At 52.0% G+C, this 11,915-nt stretch overlaps 1 long non-coding RNA gene across 1 annotated transcript in view; it reads left to right on the top strand.

Moving 5' to 3' along the window:
- The first annotated feature begins 8,278 nt into the window (after positions 1–8,278).
- Positions 8,279–11,915, top strand: part of LOC115942593 (uncharacterized) — a 15,547-nt gene continuing 11,910 nt past the window's right edge. Inside the window, exon 1 of the long non-coding RNA XR_004077229.2 lies at positions 8,279–8,335. This is a non-coding gene — a long non-coding RNA (uncharacterized LOC115942593). The remainder of the gene's footprint in view (positions 8,336–11,915) is intronic.

Below are 11,915 nucleotides of genomic sequence, written 5' to 3'. Positions count from 1 at the left end.
CTTCTCTGTTGTCTGGACACAAAAGCCAAGACAAAGAAGCAGTGGGGATGCAGGACCAGGATGCAGCGCACACGCACACGGGGCATGCCCACAGGGCACACACATGCTGGAGACAAAGGAGAGGCCCCCAGGCAGAGGCAGAGGCAGCCAGACGCAGAACAAGGGGTGCAGGAGCAGGGAAGTCTCCCTTGACCTTGGGCAAGGCCTCCTTGTTTCCTTGCTCTGGGCACTGTGTATGAAGAGGTTGGGGGAGACCCGTGGGCCCCGAACTCTGCCAGTCCCATCAGACTCCTTCTGAAAGGAAAATAGCTCGTGGACTCCACAAAGTCAAGGATACACTCAGGTCCTGAGGATGATAAAGGAAGCAACCATGAATGTGGGGTGGGGTCGATGCTGGCCTGTGTTTAGTCAATTCAACAGCATGTTCGCACACGGGGAAAAGGCCAAGGACATCCGCGGACAGGACTTACTAGCTATCCACTCTGCAGACAGTGTTGGGGTCTGTGGAGTTCTGAAGGCCCCCTTCGAATGACCTCCCAGGAGTTGGAAGCTCCAGGCGATGGAGAGTCTCCAGCAGCCCTTCCAACAGAGAGAGAAAGAGAGAGCCAGGATTTATTGAGCCCGTTAGTGGGCCATGTGTTTTCCACACTCAGGTCACTGAATTCTCCCAAAAGCCCTCCGAAAGAGGTGATGTGATTCCCATTTTACGGAATTTACTGAGGCCCAGAGGGGTGAAGTTCCTTGCTCAAAGTCACATGGTGAGTAAGAGGCGGAAGTGAGATTCAAACTCAGGTCTGCCGGATGGGTGTCCATGTCTTGGCTGACAGGAAGGCAGAGAAAACAAACAAGGCAAAGAGTGAGTTGACAAGAGGGTCTGGCAGTCCCTGGTGGGCTCTTCGTTGCTTCTGTAGACAGCTGGGGAAAGACAGATGCCTGGTGGTATTGTTTGGACACCTGGATCCAGCTGTGCCTGAAACCAGTATAGCTGTGGACTCGATTCTGCTACTCGAAACTGAAAAGATCCTGAAAATAATAGTGATTGATAGAGTTATTCTTGTGACGCACTTATTCTGTGATTTTTCAGTTCTCAGTACCTGGTACAGCATCTGGCACTTGCTTAGCCTTTTCTTGATCTCAAAGGGTAGGTGGGTCACTCCCATTTATTCCCATTAGCTCCTCGACCTTCCTTCATGTTAACTTTTTTTTTTTTAAAGATTTTATTTATTTATTTGAGAGAGAGAATGAGATAGAGAGCATGAGAGGGGGGAGGGTCAGAGAGAGAGGCAGACTCCCTGCTGAGCAGGGAGCCCGACGTGGGACTCGATCCCGGGACTCCAGGATCATGACCTGAGCCGAAGGCAGTCGCTTAACCAACTGAGCCACCCAGGCGCCCTCCTCGACCTTCCTTCATTATGGCATTGGTCGTACTGACTTCTACTTGCAAAGTGGCTTATCTCTGCCCCAGACTAGGCCAGGTTGGCACATAGTGGGTGGAAGCTTCTCAGACCGGGGAGGTTTGTTGGGCCCAGCGTGGGCTCTGCTAGGTGGGATTGTGCCGTGGGTGGGTGATGGGGGAATGGTGGATGTCCTCTCGATACCTACCATGCCCAGGCATGCTGGCGGCTTTGTACTTCAGGCCCCGGTGACTCCCTGATGATTTCTCTGGCCAAGGGCACATGGTTGGTCTACTTTGAGGGCAGCTTGGAGGTAGAGAGAGGTTGATGCACAAGGAGCGTCCTTTAACCATGACAGGTAAGAGTTGGTAGTTAGCTACCCCGGCGTCCTTAACCTCAAGTGGGATGGCTCAGGTGTGTCCCACTCAGTCTCCCAGAGGACCTCAGCAGGACGGAGCCCTAGTTGCCCACAACAGCTAGCTCATTGTTATGGACTGACTTGTGTCCCTCCCCCACCCAAATTCATATATTGAAGCCCTAATCCCCAAGGTGACTGTATTTGGAGATGGGTCTTTTACGGGGGTTGTTAAGATTGAATGTGGTCATAAGAGTGGGGTCTTAATCCGATAGGACTGAAGTCCCTATAAGAAGAGGAAGAGATGGGGTTCACGTGCACAGAGGAAAGACCATGTGAGGATGCAGCAGGAAGACAGCATGGAGAGAGGCCAAAGAGAGAGGCCTCAGGAGAAAGCAACCCTGACTGCACCTTGACCTTGGACTTCCAGCCTCCAGAACAGTGAGAGGAGGAAATCTCGTTTGTAAACCACCTAATCTATGGTATTTCTTTATGGCAGTCACAACAGACTAAGACACTCCGTAATGCACCTATGCTGGCTTTCTTCTCTTCACTGTCCCTAACTAATGCTTCTTGGATCATCTCCCAGATAAGCTACTTGCACTTGAATTCCTGTCTCAGGGTCTGGGATAGTCCAGGCTAATACATATGTCTATGCCTTATCCATGGGGGATATATTAAGGCAGCCAATGGGGCTAGGACAGAGGTAAGACCCCGAAGAACACTGAACTCTAGTCTTCCATGGCAATGATCCTGAACCAGTGATGTCCCTCTGGGACTGAGCCAGAGATTAACCACTGCTGTGCATGCCAGGGCAGGTGAATGGACTCCAGAGGGACCCCAGCAAGGTGGCAGGGTCATTGTTCAGCTGGCTGTGGGGAAGGCACATCCTTCCCAGGGGAAAGATGGGGTGAGCGTGAATGCAGATGGGCTTTTTAGAGATTCTGAGTGCAGATTTTGGAATCAGACTGTGCTGGGTGTCAATCTCAGCTTCACCACTTTCTAGCTGGCTGACCTTGGGTAAGTCACTTCCCCTCTCTGAGCCTCACTTTCTTTATCAGATGATATCAACACTCCTTCAGAGGGTGTTAGGCGGGAATGTGGATAAAGCACTTGGAACAGTGTCAAGAAAGTGGGCAAGGGGTCCAGTTCATTGCATCTGAAGGTGATTCCAGGGGGCAGGAGAATGTGGTGGCTGTGGGGAATTGTTGAAAGGCACATTCTTTCTGGGACCTACCAAATGCAACTCTCCTCTGCTGTGAAATGCCTCCCCCTGAATTCAGGGAGCCCCACCCTCGCCCCGGGTGGGGATGGCTGCTTTGATGAGTCAAAATGGAATTTTCTATCTGGATGGGACAGGGAGCTGCTTGCTCAGGGAACAACTGTCAGAGAGGAGCTCCCCAAATGTCGTGATGGATGCACACAGTCTTGGTCAATAACATGGTTTGAGGGCAGACTGAATCTTTTCCCACAGACCTTCCTCAGCAGGCGTGACAGGTGTGGCCAAGCAGAGAGGTGACGCCAGTGTTGGTGCTGGTGGTGGTGGGGTCTGTGTGACTAGTTTAGGTAACAAGGTAAAGAAGCCCACCTTGTCACTAACTCTAGAACCCCCTGACCACATGCTTTGGGACAGTATAAAAAGGAATGAGGTACAGAGAGGTGTATTTCCCAAAAAATTGGCGAGAGTCTCCAACAAATCCTTGTGCACTCATGGTCACAGCGGCACGATTCACAGCCCCCAAAAGATGGAAACCACGCAAATCCAGATGAATGGGTAAGCAAATTGTATTACAGTCATATGATGGAATAGTATTCAGCCACGAAAAGGAATGGAATACACTAGCACATACTACAGCATGGATAAACAACAAAAGCATTATGCTGGGTGGAACAGCCTGGAACCCAAAGATAAATACTGTATGACTCCATTTATAGAAAGTTACCAGAATAGGTAAATCCATAAAGACAGAAAGCAGATTAGTGGTTGCCAGCAGCTGGGGGAAGGGGATGACGGGGAGTAACTGCTTAATGGGTGGGGGATATTTTAGGGTGATGAATGTGTTTTGGAACTAGACAGAGGTGGTGGGTGCACACTGTGAATGTTGTAAGCTTCTGCACAGTGAAGGAAACAATCAATACAACTAAAAGGCAACTTACTGAGTGGGAGAAGATACTTACAAATGACGTATCCAATAAAGGGTTAGTCTCCAAAATACATAAAGAACTGATACAGCTCAACACCCAAAAAACAAATAGTCCAATTAAAATGGGCAGAAGGCATGAACAGACATTTCTCCAAAGAAGACATCCAGATAGCCAACAGACGCATGAAAACGTGCTCACCACCCCTCATGATCAGGGAAGTGCAAATCAAAACCACAATGAGATATATCACTTCACACCTGTCAGGATGGCTAAAACCAGAAACATAGGCTACAACAGATGTTGGCCAGGATGTGGAGAAAAAGGAACACTGGTGCACTGTTGGTGGGAATGCAAACTGGGGCAGCCTCTGTGGAAAACAACATGGAGGTTCCTCAAAAAATTAAAACTAGAACTACCCTATGATCCAGGAATCACACTACTAGGTATTTACCCCCCAAATACAAAAACTCTAATTCAAGGGGATACATGCACTCCTTTGTTACTACCAGCATTATTTACAATAGCCCAACTATGGAAAAAGCCCATGTCCATCTACTGATGAATGGATAAAGAAGATATGGTATCTAAATACAATGGAATATTATTCAGCCATCCAAAAGAATGAGATCTTGCCATTTGCAACAACAGGGATAGAGCTAGAGTATATAATGCTAAGTGAAATAAGTCAGAGAAAGACAAATACCATATGATCTCACTCATAAGTGGAATTTAAGAAACAAAACAAGCAAGGGAAAAAAGTGTGTATGTGTGTGTGAGAGAGAGAGAGAGGGAAGCCAAGAAACAGACTCTTAGCTATAGAAGACAAACTGCTGGTTACCAGAGGGGTGGGGTGCAGGGATGAGGAAAATAGGGGGTGGGAACTAAAGCGTACACTTATCATGGTGAAAAAAATGAAAAAAATATTTACAAGACAAGAAAATAAAATGGTTAGTTTTTTTTTTTTTTAAGATTTTATTTATTATTTATTTGACACACAGAGAGATATCAAGAGCAGGAACACAAGCAGGGGGAGTGGGAGAGGGAGAAGCAGGCTTCCCGCAGAGCAGGGAGCCCGATGTGGGGTTCGATCCCAGGACCCTGGGATCATGACCTGAGCTGAAGGCAGACGCTTAACGACTGAGCCACCCAGGCGCCTAAAGTGGTTAGTTTTATATTATGTGTGTTTCAACTAAAAAATCCAACAAGCATGGTAGGGTACATGAGTGCTCAGCAGTACCCAATGTACCGATCACAGAGTCACAACTGGAACCGTGACCTCTGGGGCCACCCCGGTTTCTCCAGGGGCTGCTTTAGGGATAAAGAGAAAACTGCGTCCCCCACCGTCCCCTTCTGGACATGTTACCAGTGACAGAATTCCCCTGGAACTCGGGCTGAGTGGCAGGCAGTGTCATGAGCCAAAGACAATCTTGTTTGCACATCCTGGTGGGAATGGGTGAGCTGCCTGGTCCAGTTTAAAAGAGTAAAGTTTATTCTCAAGTGGATCTTCTGAGATGTATGATGGCGCCTCCTCCTGTTGCTGTGGCAACCAATGCTCCATCGTAAGAGGCTCAGGCCATTTTCAAGAGAGGCAGAAGAGAGAACGTTGACACTTCTCTTTGGGGTTCCATCTGGTGTTCTTATCTGCTTGTGGGCTCTTGGGGCCCGAGTTAGCTCTGTAAATGTCACCTGGAAGACGAGTTCCTGGCAGGACGGGGTGAGGATGACATTTACCATTTTGGGGTGTGCTCTGCAATGTCTGGGGCCTCCCCACAGGATAAGGTGAGAGTCAGAGTTACTTTGATGGGGAGACAAGAAGGGTGTTACATGTAGCTATCAAACTAGCGGTACTAAGTGCCCCGAGCCTGCAGGATGAGGAAGCATTGTGGGTTTCTAAACCTCCCCAGGAAAATGAAGGAGTTTTGCCTACCACAAAGGCACTCAACAGGTGGACCAAAAGAGGAGAGCTAGTTTGGGCTCCCCACGATCAAGAAATGTGCTGCCTCTCATGCTCTCTGTCTCTCATTCTCTCTGTCTCAGATAAATAAATAAAATCTTTAAAAAAAAAAAAAAAAAGGGGCGCCTGGGTGGCTCAGTTGGTTAAGCGACTGCCTTCGGCTCAGGTCATGATCCTGGAGTCCCGGGATCGAGTCCCGCATCGGGCTCCCTGTTCGGCAGGGAGTCTGCTTCTCCCTCTGACCCTCCTCCCTCTCATGCTCTCTGTCTCTCATTCTCTCTGTCTCAGATAAATAAATAAAATCTTTAAAAAAAAAAAAAAAAAAAAGAAATGTGCTGTGTTATAGGACTGGGGCAGAGGACAGCCAGGTGGGTTCAGGCTGGTTTTGGTGTCTGCTGGATATGGGGTCTGGCCCCTCCTTCTGGTACTCAGTTTATGGCTCACCCTGAGTCCACCTGAGTTGGACATGGTCCCCTCACAGTGAGCCCCCACTAGCTTCTCATGATCATTTCTTTTGCCTGCCCCCCTCACCCCCAACCCTTTCTCTCAATGCTCTCCTTGAAAGGTTATCCCTAGAACAAAAGATACTTGGAAATAGGACCACGGGTTCATTATTGTTCATCTTTAAGAAGCCCCAGGGAAAAGGAGAAGTGTTGAAAATCTGGGAGCAGACAAGTGCCTTGAGTTTTTTATCCAAATGGATATTGGAAATGATAGGCTGATACTCAGGAGAATTTGAGGACAGATTACAAAACAGGGTGGCTTGGGAATACTTTAAATAAGTCTTCCTTTTTGTTTGTGGTCTGGTGATCCAGGGGAAAGTGGTAGAGCTGGTAATTGCAATATTTTGGCTGTGTCTTCTGGGCAATGCTGTGACCACACCCCATCTTGCCTTTTCTCTAGCTGTTTCATGTGAGTCCTACTTCCCGGGCAGGACTGCTAGCTCTGCTAGGGCGGGGGCAGTATCTGGGACCTCCCCTGGGATCTTTAGGGTTCCTGCAATGTCCTTGGGCTGCGCACATTGGAGAAGTGCTGTAGGTTTGTTGAATGGGATTTGGATTTCCTGAAGAACAAATCGGGCGTGAGGTGGTGTCCCAGGAGGAGATGGACAATATGGAAGACAACCAGTAAACTTGGAACCTGGAGTGGTCAGTTCAGATCCCGCCGGGGTCCCCTATTGTGGTTGTGGGCAGCTCTCAGAGCTTCTCTGAGTCTCAGTGTCCTTATCTGAGCAATGAAGATTATAAATGACATACACAGAAGTGTAAAAATTAAATGAATGCCATAGCATTATAATAATAAAAATTGTGTTTTGAGCCTTTGTTAAGTGCCGGGCACTGTGCTAAGCACGCCTCTCCCACGCATTTCCACATTTAATCCACATAACCCTATGAGGTGGATTCCATCATTACCTCTACTTTATGGGCTAGGAAACCGAGTCTCAGAAACGTTGTGTCCAAGGTCATCTGCTAAGGGACGTGGACAAAGCTGAAATTGAACCCCAGGACAGGCTGGTTAGAGAGGCCAGTGGAACAGTCTAGCACAGTGGTGCCCAAGCTTGAATGTGCATCAGAATCCCCTAGAGGATGTGCTCAAATACAGGTCTCCGGCCCCCACCCCCGAGTTTTCCACCCAGTAGCGCTGGGGTGAGACCTGAGAATTTGCACTTCTCCCAAGTTCCCAAGTGATGTTGACGCTCCGGGTCTAGGACCGTTTTCTAGCATCGCTACTCTTCGCAGAAGTAGGTACTAAGCAGAGGGCTGTTCAAAAAATAAAAGCCCAAACCTATAGAAGCGGTTAGGCCAAGGGGTGGTGGGGCACACACAAGGGCATGAAGCCATGGGCAGGGGTCGGAGTCTTGACTCTACCATAAGCGCGGACCCATCTAGCGGGATTAACTGCGAGGCATACTCGGAGACCACGCGGGTGAAGCACCTGGTGCTCCAGGACCGGGGTCCTGGGTCCTCCCATTACGCGGGGCTCCGGGCTTGGGTTCCCGGGCCCGCGGTCGCGTGCACCTCTCCATCCGCGCGCCCCGGGCCGAGTCCAGCCGCGCAAGCGTTGCCATGGCAGCGCCGCGGGCGGGGATGCGGAACGCCCGGCTCGCCCCTTTGTGCCGCGGGGGTGGCGGCGCGCTCTCCCCCCTGCCCCGCTCGCGGGCCCGGACCCCCGGGGGGGAGGGGGCGAGGGGTGGTCGCGGGGTTTGCAGCCGGGGGGGGCGGCGGAGGCGCGAGGGGGGCCGACGAGCGGGCCGGGGGTGGGGCGCCTCCGCCCGCCAGCAGCTCCCGCATTAAAATTTCATGGGCGCTGCAGCAGCTTACAAAGACTACGCCGGCTGTGCTCGGGGGACCGGAGGGAGGGAGGCTGCGGACGAGTGCGGGGAGGAGTTTGCGAGGGGAGGTGCTTGCAGGGGCTCCCCCAGTTCTGCGCCGTGAGCCCGGGCACAAAGAGCCCTCTGCACTCGCGCCGCAGAACGGCGGACCCGAGGTAAGCCGCCGCCCCGTGCTCACAGCCCTCCCTCCCTAAGCGTCCTGGTCCTCGCGCCGCGAACAGCCTCGGTTCCCCGAGGTCGGGGTCGGGGGTGGGTCCCGGGGTCCCATGCAGTGTGTTCAGGGGATGGCAAAGGCTGCCCGGAGTGCCCCTCATTTGCTGGATGGAGAGCTTCTGCCGCCCGCACTTGTCGGGTGCGGCCAAGACTTGGGCCTGGGTGGGGCTTGGGGGACCGAGGGGAGGCTGCGCTGGGAGTCCAGTGCGGGTGGGGGTCTTCAGTCGTGATCCGAGGGCGAACAAAGACCCTCCACACCCCGCCCCCCCCCCCCCGGTGCCAGCCAGACCGGAGGGGACCCCGGACCTTCTCAGCCCACCGGGTTGGCAGCTCACTGGCCAAGCCTGGGACAGAGCCCGTATGGTCTCGGAACTGGGGGTGGGGGTGGGGTGCTTGAGCCCCTCTTCCCTCATCCCGAGCCCACCGCCCAGTACCTGCCCAGGCTCCATCGGTGGGACTCAGATTCTAGATGTGCGGCATGCTGGGTGGGTCCAAAGGGATGGGGAAGACAGGAAAACCACCTTCCTTGAGAAGAGTAATGGCAATGATAACGATAAGAATAATACATCAGTTTATAGAGAGCTTACTTTATGCCAACAACATGTTTAGTGCTTCGCACGCATTACCACAACCGTCCCACGAGGCGGTAAGAACCCCATTTTAAAGATGAGGACACTGAGATCCGGAGACGGTTAGGTACACGTCCAAGGTCACACATCCAGTGATTTTTGTATCCAGATATGTACGAGTCTAAAGCCCAGTTTATATCCCCAGACGCGTCTGGGGAGCCCTCAACCCACCAGCTCCCGTGCCACCTCTTCTCCGTCCTCTAGGAGAAGGATACTCTAGAGAGGCTGGAAATTGAAGAGGGAGATGCCAGATCTCCTGTCCCCTCCGCGGAGGGTCCTGGGCTAGAGAAATTGCTTCTGGGACTCTGCAGGGGGACGCCTGGGGGGCCTGGATTCCCTACCCTCACCCCAGGCCCCAGACCAGCGGCTGCCGCGCGCGCGGGGATTGCTGGCGCGCACACCCCACTGCAGTGCCGCGGCGGGGAAAACGCCCCCACCTGCTGCTGGGGGAAGGGGGGAGGGAGGGAGGCAGTAGTGCGGGGAGAGAAAGAGACAAAACGTGCGGGAAGAGGCTTTGTTTTTCTCGGTGCCGACCCCAGACTGAGCGCCAACCCCGGGCAGAACCCTGGTTCTGGGCACAGGGCTTTACTTTCCAAAGCGCATTCCGCTTTGGGAGCATCTGGGAGCTTAGCGATCGCCTGGGTTTGGTGGGAGTGGGGGGTGGGGGAGTGGGGGGGTGGGGAGGCGGGGGTGAATAATTCCACTTGACAGACAGGGAAACCTGAGGACAGCGGTTCTCAGACTTTAGGGGCGTTGCTTCAAGTATGCAGATGTCCGTGTCACGTGGCCAGGGGATGAGTCAGCAGGACTGGGGTGGGGCTGGGCATCTGGATGTTTACTCAGACCCTTCCTCCCACTCCGCAAGCAGGTGGTCAGACCGTCGGGGGAGGGAACAGTACCCCGACCTCTACCCCCGCAGTGCCGTACCGTGTCGCAGTCCGGGCAAAATGGTTTCCTCTGGGACACTTTGCCAGTGCCTAGCTTTGGGTGGCATTGAACTCATTCCGCACTGACTCTTACTAATTTCACGTTGAAAGAATTTTCCAGATAACATGCCCCGCCACACCTGCATTTGATTATTTGATGACCCTTGCCGTTGAGAAAGGTTCTGAAATCTACCCTGCATCCTTCTTGTTGCTTTTTGGGGGCCTGTCTCTCCACTCCTCCCCGCTGGGGAGGGGGAGAGCTGGTCTTCAGAGCGCCCAAAAAGAACCGTAACTCCTTACGCGAGCTTTAGGAGACCCACTCTCTATGCCTGCATTAAAAATGAGAATTTTGTCATTTTGGGTGATTTTAAAAACGAATTTAATACGTTTAATAAAATGCATGGTGATTGTTAAAGGTTGGAAAAGACGTACTCTACTCATTCCCTTTTGTTGGACCTGCCAGTTGTTTTCCTTTTTTTTTTTTTTTTTAATCTTCACTTTTAAGGTCCCTTCTCTGGATCTGATCCATGCTTCCGCCCAGGTCACCTACTTTTTAGGTCAGCTTCCGTAAGGAAGTAATTTCCCTCCTCTGAGCCTCAGTCCCCTCATCTGTAGAGTGGGAATCATAATCCCTGCCTTAAAAGGCTGTGAAGCAGTATGTATAAAGTGCCTGCAGCCAGTAGGGGCCTAATAAAGATATTATTGCTTAGTATGCGCACTGTGTCCTGGCTGAGTTCACTTGCATGGCCCCTGAGTCTTGTATTGATCCCTAGTTATTTGCTTTTATTTGTCTGGGGGCTGTTGGTTCCTCTCCTGGGTGACCCTTGGGCTGTTTGAGCGGAGGGCGGGGGGTGTTTCTGGGGCATTGGGTCCATTGTGTAAGTTCAGTGGGCTGGTGAATAACTTATAGGCTAGTCCTTTGTTCCTAGGGGATCCTTCCCCTAGTCTCTGAGGCCTGGCTCATATGTCAGCTGGATCTCTGTAGAACAATAGCCAGAGATACACGGGGGCAGAGGCAAAGGCCAGCTGAGAGTGACATCTGTCTCTGGTCCCTCTCCAGGCTGATCAGATCAGATGAGGCAGGTGTCCCCTCCTCCCACCCCCCGCCCTTGGGGTCCAGGTGGGCCCCTATGGAAGCTGGATGAGTCATGGAAGGGAAGGACAAACTGAACCATTGTGTCCTCAAGGGTATGGAGTAGATAATGAATGATAACCATCGCCTCTACAATTTCGTGACCCCTTACCAGGCTTCTTGCTGGGTGCTGCCTCATGGAGACCCCCATGGAAAGGCTGGGAATTGGGCATTCCAGCTGAGAAACGGAGGCTCAGCGAGGTAGCGTGATTAGCTCGGGATCACACAGCCAGTTGGAAGGAGAGTCAGGACTTGACCCGGGGTCCCTCTGACTCTGAAACGTGTGTTTAACTCTACTACACTCCACCACCTCCTCTCCTAAATGTCAACTTAATCGGTTGTCTCGAGACCGTGGAAGCAGTTGGAATCAAAGGACCCGGCGTGGTTTAGCGATCGTGGGCCAGTTTCCCCACAGTAGTACTAACGCTGCTGAATGCAGTGTTTGCAGTATGCACGTACCTTCCCGGGGTCTTCTCCCGTGTCACCCCCACCCCATATTTGAACACAAGTCTTCCGCCCGTTTGGGGATCAACAAGCCTGTTTAGAATCCAGTTGCACCACTTTCTGGCTGGGTGATGTTGGAGCGAGACACCTCGAAACCGTGTCCTCATCTGTAAAATGGGGACAAGAAAACCCCGTTTATTATTTTGACAGGTAGGTGAAAGTGCCCCCAGTTAGCATCTGTTCTCAATACGTGTTGGTTTCCCGTCGTTCTCCTCCTCTGGCTCTCTTCCCTCCCCCTGCAGCTCGGGGTGGGGGGGGGCCCTTGTGTGAGGGCGACTTGAATTTCAAAGCTCCTCTTTTGTGTGTGGCCCGTTTGGGTTTGTCCAGAAAC

This window comes from Leptonychotes weddellii, chromosome 13 (assembly GCF_054177405.1).
Source record: "Leptonychotes weddellii isolate Sample4059 chromosome 13, ASM5417740v2, whole genome shotgun sequence".
NCBI lineage: Eukaryota > Metazoa > Chordata > Mammalia > Carnivora > Phocidae > Leptonychotes > Leptonychotes weddellii.
Note: the sequence above shows the minus strand (reverse complement) of the source record. Positions and strands in the feature narration are given on the sequence as shown.